This window comes from Athene cunicularia (genome assembly GCF_003259725.1).
Source record: "Athene cunicularia isolate RWA chromosome 2 unlocalized genomic scaffold, athCun1 chr2_part1, whole genome shotgun sequence".
Lineage (NCBI taxonomy): Eukaryota > Metazoa > Chordata > Aves > Strigiformes > Strigidae > Athene > Athene cunicularia.
Genome location: NW_020799095.1, coordinates 26,348,038 through 26,359,870, shown reverse-complemented (window position 1 = coordinate 26,359,870; position 11,833 = coordinate 26,348,038).

The following is an 11,833-nucleotide window of genomic DNA, read 5'->3' as shown; positions in this document are numbered from 1 at the left end:
GTGTCGCCACAGGACTTGGGTCTCAAGGCCCAGGATGGTGTTCCGGGTGGTGGTGTGGGGCACTGGGTAAGCTTCCAGCCATCCAGCGGTTACTTCCACCATTGCGAGTACATGGCACTTGCTTTGGCGGGTCTGTGGCAGTGTGTTGTAGTCGATCTGCCAGGCCTCTCCATATCTATATTTCAGCCATAGCTCTCCATTTCGCTGGGGCTTCACCCACTTGGCATGTTTGATTGCAGCACAGGTCTCACATCCATGGATGATCTCTGCAATGGTGTCAATGGTGTCAATGGTGAGGTCCACCCCTCGATCTCGAGCCCACCTGTATGTTGCATCTCTACCTTGGTGGCCTGAGGATTCACCTTTGTGCTGCCAGTCCAAGTCCACCTGAGCCACTCTAATCTTAGCAGCTTGGTCTGCCTGCTGGTTGTGTCGATGCTCATCAGTGGCCCGACTCTTGGGTACATGGGCATCCACATGGCGCACCTTCACAATGAGGTTTTCCACACGGGCTGCAATGTCCTGCCATACTTCAGCAGCCCAGATGGTTTTACCCTTACGTTGCCAGTTGTTCTGCTTCCATTGCTGCAGCCATTTCCACAGGGTATTCACCACTGCCCACGAGTCGGTGTAGATGAAGAGCCTTGGCCACTTTTCCCGCTCAGCAATATCCAAAGCAAGCTGAATGGCTTTCACCTCTGCGAACTGGCTCGATTCACCCCGTCCCTCAGCAGCTTCAGTGACCCGTCGTGTGGGACTCCATACAGCAGCCTTCCATCACCGATGTTTTCCCACAGTGCGACAAGACCCATCAGTGAACAGGGCATATCGCTTCTCCTCATCCGGCAGCTCATTATATGGTGGGGCCTCCTTAGCACGTGTCACCTCCTGTTCTGGTGACATCCTGGAATCTTTGCTCTCTGGCCAGTTCGTAATCACCTCTAGTATCCCTGGGCGGCTGGGGTTCCCTATTCGAGCCCGTTGTGTTATCAATGCAACCCATTTACTCCACGTGGCATCGGTTGCATGATGTGTGGAGGAGGCCTTTCCTTTGAACATCCACCCCAGCACCGGCAGTCAGGGTGCCAGGAGGAGCTGTGTTTCAGTGCCGAACACTTCTGAGGCAGCCCGAACTCCTTTGTACGCTGCCAGTATCTCCTTCTCAGTTGGTGTGTAATTAGCTCAGAGCCTTTGTATCCCCAGCTCCAAAAGCCTAGAGGTTGCCCTCGGGTCTCCCCAGGTGCTCTCTGCCAGAGGCTCCAGGTAGGGCCATTCTCCCCGGCTGTGGTGTAGAGCATGTTCTTAACCTCCTGCCCTTCCCGGACTGGCCCGAGGGCTACTGCCTGGGCAATCTCCTGCTTAATTTGTACAAAGGATTGTTGTTGCTCAGGGCCCCATTCAAAATTGTTCTTCTTATGGGTTACATGGTAGAGAGGGCTCACAATCAGGTTGTAGTTCGGGATGTGCATCCTCCAGAACCCCACAGTGCCCAGGAAAGACTGAGTCTCCTTTTTAGAGGTTGGTGGGGCCATGGCTGTGATCTTGTTTATCACCTCCACTGGGATGTGGCGACGTCCATCTTGCCATTTTATTCCTAGGAATTGAATTTCCCTTGCAGGACCCTTAACTTCCTTTTGCTTAATGGCAAAGCCGGCCTTCAGGAGGATTTAAATTATCTTCTCTCCTTTCTCAAAGACCTCCTCAGCTGTGTCCCCCCGTACAATGATGTCATCAATGTACTGCAGGTGTTCTGGAGCCCCACCTCTCTCCAGTGCATGGCAAATGGTGGAGCTGTGGTTCCACCCCTGGGGCAATCGATTCCAGGTGTATTGGATGCCTCTCCAAGTGAACTCAGACTATGGCCTGCACAATGGTTACAGACAGCTCGCTCGCATGCTCCCCGTCACCAAAGCCACAATGGAAAGGTTCCCGCGCTCTCGCGCCCGTGGTATGAATAACCCGCCTGGAGATCCCTTCCCCCTCTCTGCTGGGGAAAACTTAACCCTATCCTAGCTGAACTGGGACACTCTTTTCATCTCTCTGGTCCTTGATTACTTTGGAATTATAGGTAGGTGTTGTTTTTTTTTCAGGGGGAGAGTGTTGTTTGGCTTTTATTGCCTGTGCATACGAATCTCACAGGTGGGCAGCAGCATTTAAAGTTTGGGGATATTTGGGATGATAAAATAAAGTTCAGTAGCCACTGCTCAGACCTAGCATTTAATATAATGCTGCCAATCCTCCTGTAGCCGTGCACTTTGCCTTCTTTATGAACAAAAGTACCTTTCAAAAATAGAATCCATGGCATAGATGAGATCATGAAACATATAGTGCCTGAATTTAAATATATCTTTCAATAGTGCAAAAAGGCTTAGAGAATCATAGAATCGTTCAGGTTGAAAAAGACCCTTAAGATCATCCAGTTCAACACTGGACCTAGCACTACTAAGTCCACTGCTAAACCATGTCCCTTAATACCACATATACATGTCTTTTAAATACCTCCAGGGATGACGGCTCAACCACATCCCTGAGCAGCCTGTTCCAATGATCAACACTTTCAATGAAGAAAATTTTTCTAATATCCAATCTGAGCTTTCCCTGGTACAACTTGAGACCATTCCCTCTTGTCCTACCACTTGTTGCCTAGGAAAAGAGACCAACACCCACCTTGCTACAACCTCATTTCAGGTAGCTGTAGAGGGCGATGAGGTCTCCCTAAGCCTCCTTTATTTCCAGGCTAAACAACCCCAGTTCCCTCAGCTGCTCCTCATAAGACTTGTTCTCTAGATCCTTCACCATCTTCATCGCCCTTCTCTGGACACGCTCCAGCACCTCAATGTCTTTCCTGTAGGGAGGGGCCCAAAACTGAACAGTGTTTGAGGTGCAGCCTCATCAGTGCTCAGTATCAAAGGGACAATCACTTCTCTAGTACTGCTGGCCACACTATTTCTGATACAAGCCAGAAGGCCATTGGCCTTCTTGGCCACCTGGGCACACTGCTGGCTCACATTCATTGGGTTGTTGACCAACACCCCTGGGTCGTTTTCCACTGGGCAGCTTTCCAGCCACTCTTCCCCAGGCCTGTAGCATTGCTGGGGTTATTGTGACCCAAGTGTAGGACCCGGCACTCAGCCTTGTTGAACCTCATGCAGTGGGCCTGAGCGCATTGATCCAGACTGTTTGGATCCCTTTGCATAACCTTCCCACTCTCAAGCAGATCAACATTCCCACCCAGCTTTGTGTTGTCTGCAAAATTACTGAGGGTGCACTTGATTGCCTTGGCCAATTACTGATAGTGATATCTAACAGAACTGGCCCCAGTACAGCCCTGAGGAACACCACTTGTGGTGGGGCACCAACTGGATTTAACTCCATTCACCACAACTTTTTGGGCTCAGCCAGCTAGCCAGCTTTTAGATAGCAAAGAATACACCCATCCAAGCCATTGAGCAGCCAGTTTCACCAGGAGAACACTGTGGGAAACGGTGTCAAAGGCTTTACTAAAGTCTAGGTAGACAACATCCACAGCCTTTCCCTCATCCACTAAGTGGGTGACCTCATCATAGAAGGAAATCAGGTTAGTCCAGCAGGACCTGTCTTTCATAAACCCAGGCTAACTGGACCTGATTACCTAGTTGTCATGTACGTGCTGTTTGACAGCACTCAAGATGATCTGCTCCATAACCTTCCCTGGCACCAAGGTCAGACTGACAGGCCTGTCGTTCCCCAGATCCTACTTCTGGCCCTTCTTGTAGATGGGTGTCACATTTGTTAATCTTCAGGCAACTGGGACCTCCCCGGTTAGCCAGAACTGCTCATAATTGACTGAAAATGGCTTGGTGAGCACTTCTGCTAGCTCCCTCAGTACCTTTGGGTAGATCCCATCCAGCCTCATGGAATTCTGTGTGTCTAAGTGGTGTAGCAGGTCACTAACCATTTCGCCTTGGATTATGGGGGCTTCATCTCCTCCCTGTCCCTGTCTTTCAGCAAAACGTATTGAGTACCTGGAGAACAACTGGTCTTACTACTAAAGATGGTGGCAAAGGCGGCATGAAATGCCTCAGCCTTTTCCTCACCCTTTGTCACTATGTTTCCCCCCCGCATCCAATAAAGGATGGAGGTTCTCCTTAGCTCTTCTTCTGTTGCTAATGTATTTATGGAAACACTTCTTACTGTCCTTTATGGCATCAAGTGATTATGTTCTAGTTGAGCTTTGGTCATTCTAATTTTCTCCCTGCATAACCTAATGACATCCTTGTAGTCCGCCTGAGTTGTCTGCCCCTTCTTCAAAAGGACATAAACTCTGCTTTTTTTCTGTACTTCCAGCCAAAGCTCTCTGTTCAGCCAGGCCAATCTTCCTCCCTGCCAGCTCATCTTTTGTCACATGAGGATGGTCTGCTCCTGAGCCTTTAAGATTTCCTTCTTGAAGAATGTCCAGCCCTCCTGGACTCCTTTGCCCTTCAGGACTGCCTCCCAGGGGACTTTGTCAACCAGGCCCCTAAACAGGCCAAAGGCTGCCCTCCAGAAGTCCAAGGTAGCGGTTCTGCTGACCCCCCACCTTACTTCTCCAAGAATCTAAAACTCTTATCATTTTGTGATCGCCATGCCCAAGGTGGACTCCAACCATCACATCACCCACAAGTCCTTCTCTGTTCATGACCAACAGGTCCAGCAGAACACCTCCCCAAGTTGTCTCACTCACCAGCTGTGTTGGGAAGTTATCTTCCACACATCCCAGGAACCTCCTAGACTGTTTCCTCTATGCTGCACTGTATTTCCACCAGACATCTGGTAAGTTGAAGTCCCCCATGAGAACAAAGGCTAGCGATTGTGAGACTTCTCCCAGATGCTTATAGAATATTTCGTCTGCCTCTTCATCCTGGTTGGGTGATCTATAACAGATTCCCACCATGATACCTGCCCTGTTGGCCTTCCCCCTGAGTCTTACCCATAAACACTCAGCTCTGTCATCGCCATCATTAAGGTCTAGACAATCAAAACACTCCCTAACATACAGGGCTGCCCCATCACCTCTCCTTCCTGGCTTATCCCTTATGAAGAGTTTATAGCCATCCTTTGCAACACTCCAGTTGTGCAAATCATCCCACCATGTTTCCATGATGGCAACTACATCGGTTTTCCTTCTGCATGATGGCTTCCAGCTCTTCCTGTCTGTTGCCCTTGCTGTGTGCATTGGTGTAGATGCACTTCAGTTGAGTTATTGATCCCGCCCCTTTTTTTGAGGAGAAAAGCCCCAATTCCTACATGACCATTGTCAGACACTTCGGTGGTTTCTAACACATCATCTTTGCTGCCACATGGATCTCCATCCCCTACCTCCACCAAGATGGCAGACCGAAGGACCTTGCTAGCGCACTGTCCCTCAAACACTGGCATGACGCCCCCAGGCTGATCTCTAGCCAGCCTGCTTTTGTCCCTTTCCCCCTTCAAATCTGGCTTAAAGCTTTTTCAATGAGCCCTTCTAACTCCTGTGCTAAGATCCTTTTCTCCGTTTAAGACAAGTGTACCCTGTCTGTTGCGAGCAGGCCTGGTGTCACGTAGACCGACCCATGACCAAAACCCCCAAAATTCTTCTGGTTTACACAAGAAAGTTTTCTTATCTCAGCTTGCTGCAGCACTGCTTTGCTGGCATAGTATTTTCATTTATATATTTACACCACAGTTTAATTTGCAAAAGCACATACTGCTTACTGTCTGGGTCTCAATTTTAGCACAAGGTGGGTGCATTTCATCTGGTAAAATCTAAATGTCTGCAGGGGAAATGAAGACATCAGAGCTGGTCATAAGATGGCAAGAGTGGCCATACTGTGTCAGACCAGGGGTTCATCTATCTCAACAGCCAACAGAGGCAGTAAGCAAGGACTTAGGGAAGAGTAAGGAAATGGGTGGCAAGCTGGATAAATCCCCCAAGCTTCTTTCCCATCTCTTAATTATTTTCAGCTCAATATGATGAGCTTTACCTGTTTAGTATCTCTTAATAGATCTTTCAAGTACTTTCCTGTCTTCCCTTGAAGGGAGTTGTGCTTTTACCACATTTTTTGCTGATGTCAAGCCACCTAGTCACCCTGTATAGTCAGGGCAGGAAAACAGTTATTTTGAGGTATGAAAGGTCCCTAAAATAGATCAAGAAATCTATCTTAAGAAGCATCTACTTCTCTGCATTCATATGAAAGGAGTCTACAGTGACTAATTCAAGTGCAGAATTCTACTCTGTAGACTCCTGAAGGTAGATGGAGTGAATATTCCTTGAAGTCTCTGCTCATCAAGTAAGCCTTGATTGAAGAAAGATCCCGGTTTTCTCAGCAGCTTACCTCCTCAGCATGATCCCAGCCAGTCTGGGGTCTGTCTGTGGCACTGTCAGCATCCTCTGCGTCTTCCTCTCCCCAGCACCCCACCAGCTGGCTGTGTAGCTGCAGCAGTCCTAGAAAACACATGGCTGCTCTTCCATCTGTTACAAATTCCCCTGAGATCTTTGCCTTTGGGGGCACTCAGGAGAGACCTGGGAGTGACCTTCTGGCATGTAATGTAATGACTAAAAGCAGAATGAGTTGTGTGCTCACAATCAGGTGTGGAGGGTGTGTGCTCACAATCAGCTGTAGAGGGTTAAGTACCAAGCCTGGGAGTGGAGGAAGTGAGCAGAGCAGGGAGACAGGATAAGTCTTATTCTGTTTTAGCCATTTAGACTCCTCTACAGACAAGAAAATAAAAGCAGACACCTGTAAACATGTCCAAGGGTGTATTTATGCCCTCAAGAGAAGAACAGGTGAAGTAGGACAAGCAGGTCTCTGTAGCCTCCCTCTTGCTTTCTTCACTTATGATAAAGGAAAGTTAAGACAACTTCCTAAGACAATGAAAGGTAGCGTTTGCATGGCTAAAGATAAAGGGAATAATTTCTACCCAATACCTTGGAAGTCTTAAATCTTTCACTTGTGAAAGATAGGCCCTTATATGTTCTTCTCTATCACATATCATTATCTTTTTTTAAGAGATAAGGTACAGAAACTATGTAGACACAGATTTGGATTTCACCACAAATTATTTCAAAATACATCATGCTTGAATCATTAATGAAACATGGTATGTTTTACCAAGCCAGCTTTTAAAAAACTGAAACTTTTTATCCAAATTTTGCCTCTCATGTTATTCTGAACTAAATTCACTGATATCTGCATTGCCGAAGTATTTATAATGGATTTACACTAAAGATTAAAGGTTGGAATATTACTCTAGAGCACTTTTGAAGGGCTAATCTGACTAAAGAGAGAAGCCTACAATGTAGACATGATAGTATTAGCTAGACCCTTCAGCCTACGGAGGGCATTGAGGGCAAAATTTTACATAGCGCTGAGGGATATGGTGTAGTTGGGAACTGTCAATGCTAGGTTGATAGTTGGACTGGATGATCTTCAAGGTCTTTTCCAACCTAGAAGGTTCTGTGATTCTGTGAATTCTGATCAACAGCTAGTGACGAGTCAGCGTTCATTGACCTAGAGCTGCTTTACAGCTAATGACTCAAATTCAGTAGAGGACATGCAGGCATGAAGAGAAAGCAGACGTGAGGAAGCAACTAGAGACCAGCCTTGATGTTACTATAGTTTAACTGTAGAAACATGCAGAAGGTGTCAGCACAATGTGGAAAGATTCAGTGAGTCTAATGAGATCTTAAAGAGAACTCATCTGTTTTGCTGAATGCAGACCTTAGTACTGGGTTAATGAAAGGGCACATCCATCAGATTGCTGCTGACATGCAGGTGCTGCATCAGCTTCAGGTAAAAATAAAAACTGGCAGGCAAGAAATCTGCTTACCACAAAGCTAGGCAGAAATCACAAGCAAAGCCCACGGTTTGCATACTGAAAGATGAGGGGAAAAGCTTCAAAAGCTGCCGATCAGAGAAGTTACAAGATTCTCTACAAAGGCTGTGGCCTAAACCCACTTTAACCCTCTTAACTGATCAGAGGTAAATTGCAGATGGCTTGCTGAAAGACCTCAGCGATTTCTTAAACCCCGCACCCTTCAGCTCTGCTAGAGTTAAAAACCACTTTTCAGAGCCCCATTCGAAAACAGTGAGCAAAGATTCCTACAACTACTGAGCAACTGCCACAGGGCAAGGCAAAGTCCCTGCTCACACCCTACCAATATATGTAAATACAGTGTCACCAACTAGTTAGAAAACTGAAGTTCACTACAATCACCTAATAAAGAGATGGTACTTCAAAGGGTTCAAGAATACAGATCCATAGTGCCTTTTACAAAGAGAAAGGTAAAAACTTTCCTGCCGTGACACCAAGGTATATTGATTTTCTCAAGTGCTGAGAAAAATCGGTGTCAAAATGACATCAGTGGATTTGTTGATGAGGATGTTGAAAAGGCTCTTGCTGAAACAGTCAGGCATTCAGCCTTGTCCTGCTTCAAAGTGAGCAAAGGTCTCTATCTGGCCTTTGCAGAGCCAGCTTAAGATTAACTCCAGCACTGTCAGCCATGAGCAGCCCAGAGGCATCTGCATACATTTGGGTATTCAGATAAATTTGTGAGCATATTTTGGTTATTTCATGATGGTGTGAGGTAATGCAAAGGTTCCCAGTGATGACAAGATGTCAGAACATGTCACTGTCAAAAAAAGCCCCAAGCAAGGCTATGTCCTAGCCCAGCTCTCATTTACTGTCTTTTATGCAACAGTGCTTCTTGCTGCATCTGGAAGCAGCAGTGAAGGGAGATGCTTTAATTATTTTATAGGTGCTAGAATTGCTAAGCTGGAGAGATGCCAGACTAAATTGAAAGTCAGAGAGATCCTCCCAGGCAATCTGCCCTTTGCTGCTGACAGTGTGCTGGGTGCGCAGAATATTTCTGATGGCTTTGGTTACACTGACATGGCTCAGCCTTGTCACAAGCATAAAACAAATATAATGCTGTCTTTTTCCAGGCAGAAGTATGCTGAGCCAATAGTTTGCCTTGGCAATACAATGCTTAAGTCTTGCAGGTGAAATTCTGCTATCTTGGCAGCAAGCTCCTCAAACACCATGACTGATAATAGTTGTTCAAAGGACAGAGGGGGCCATGTGGCTTTTGAAAGATTAAAGCGGTGCATGAAATGAAGTAGGTTCCTGACTTCAAACACAAGTAAAGGAGAGCCATGTTCCTATCATCACCACTCCTCTGGACAGTAGGACTCAGGTGATACACAACAGTTGCCCCAAGTGTCAGCCCAGTCTACATGTACTACTTATATGCCCTTGCAAGACAGAAAAATCAGCACAATATCCTGAACGCTTAGATTTGAGCCACTGTCAAATATTAACCACTGCCAAGGACTCTTGCAGGCTAAGCTACACTGGTGTGAGTATTGGTGGATGTGTCTGGCAAAGCATTGTGCATAGCTGTGTTCTGGGGTAGAAGATTAAGTACAGTCCAACACAACCTTACAAGAAGGCACCCAACACTGATTTTCAATTGTAGCATTAGTATCACAACATAGGAGGTTCACCACTGGCTGCTGTGGTAGAGATGATATACTGATGCCATCCCAGCCTCTCACTGAAGTGGAACAACCCAATGACACAGAAAAGAACTAAGAGGGAAATGCCTGATTAAGCATTACTCAGTGCTACCCCTCTTTATTTATGCATTGCAAATATCAAGGAAATTTCTTAGAAAAGTAACAACAAAAGCTGAATTTTCAGGATACAATACCTCAGTAAAAAGATACAAAGTGAGATTTAGAATTTCAACACCTTTCAAAATACTTTAACACAAAGAAAGGGAGGAAGCAGCCGTGATTTACAAATATGGCAACAAGAAAAACTGTTATACACACTATGCTATGACGTTTTGTACTACAGCAAAATACAAGCAAGACTAAGAGTTTTGGTATACAAAGTTTGTTTATAAAATGTGTGCCTCTTAAATTGTATTGGCACCATGAAGCATAACACAAACAAGAGGAAATGGAAGTGTAAAACGAACACAGAAGTCCATATTTCTTCCTGAACTATGTTTCCTACACCTGGCTTCTCACTTTCTGGACTCACATGTACATCCAAGCCTACTTTCAGATTTACAGCAATGTAAATCCAGTATATCATCATCAAGATTAGTTTAACCTTATCTCATGGCTCCAAGTCTTGGTACTGGTGTTACTGGAGTTGCTTCAAATATATGAGTGTAGATGTTGATTATAGAGGCTCTTACATGACAAAAAGGTAAGGAGACCTTTAAACCAGACTGTTCTAGTGGAGTAATCCTCAATTCTAGTGCTAGTTCTAGTGGAAAGTACTTCATACTTCTTAATTGGAGGGAGGGTGGCCACATCCTGAAAATGTACAAGTGGAATGGGACTACATGCAATGTGTGGCCGGAATATCTGGGGTTTCAGACAACCAGGAGCAGCAGAGAGACCCAAATTAACAACCTTATCTCCAAGAGAGATGGCATCAGGTGTTTGATAGTTCTCTTCAACCTAATCACCCTGTGTGCACTGAGCTGGCTGAGCCACACTCTTCTCATGTAGGTTGCTTCATGTTCAGCTTCATGTTCAGCTACAGTCAAGTGGGAAGAAGCAAAGAGTATTGTGAGGGGGCTCAGGGAGATTGAACCGAGGTCTCACCCTTGCCAGTGAGGCAATCACAGATGCAGAGAGAAGCCAGAGTTGCTGTGGTAGGGAGATCATATATACATCTAAACCCACACATCCATCCACACCCTTGATTTTATTACCGATGTATGGAGCAAAGTGTTTACAAACCTGAGAGCAGCCTTGAAACAAGCAGCCATTTCCTTTAGCATGGGAACTATCCCTAGCAGAAGTAGTTTGGAGGCCAAGAGAGCAAGACAGAAGAGTCAGTGCATGAGAAGTAACAGAATTAACTTTGCTAGCATTTTTTGGCAGCTTTGAGTAATTGCAATCTTAAAAGATATTTGGCAGTTAGACTAGGTTATTGCAAGCCCAGCCCACAAGCCTGCCTAAGCACAAGCAAGAGGAACGACATATTCTTGTCATTGCTTTCAGTGGGAAGAACCTTACGTGGGTATTGTTAGATTGTTTTTGTTTGTGTCTGGATTTGTTTTCTGAATTTTCAAACCCTTCTGGTAAAACTGATGTGAAAACTAAATATACTAAATATAGATATAAGCTACAACTTAGAAAGAATACTATTATCTAAGCCTTTGAGTATATAGGGTGGGAAAGACAACTAAGTAATACAGAGTATGCACCTAAGATCTGATCCCTACACAGAGTATGATTAGCCATGCTCCATTGGAATCTAGATGACAATAAAGTGTAAAATCTTCCAGCTAAGATTTAATTAAGATGTAAGAGCAAACTGAAAACAATACTGTCCCTGTAGAAGAGGCTGTCTAAATGATCCTCACTCTAAGTCTGAAAAAGTCAAAATTCCTGTAGTTACACAGCTAAATACAGTTTACCTATTTGAAGTTATGTTCTTAATATTTAACTTTAAAAACACTTTCACTCAAGGATAACAGTATATGGATGTTACAGCAGTATATAAGCATGTGATGGTATAATTCATGCAGATTCAGAAACTGTTTTCTTTTAAGTATAAACTGTGAGTAGATAATGTGGAAAAGACTCTAGGACCTAATCCAACACACTGAAATCACTGAGAATTGCTACATCGTAGCCTCTCCTCTGCAAGCATGTGCCAAAGAGCAAAGAATATGGCCTTGATGGAGCCAGAGCCTCCCTGGCATCCAAAACCCCTCTTGCACTCTGCTTTTGTGGAGCACGCAACGTGTGAGTAGCAGATGGAGAAGGCACCCATGGGATGGTATAGAGCACTGCCAGATGTGGAC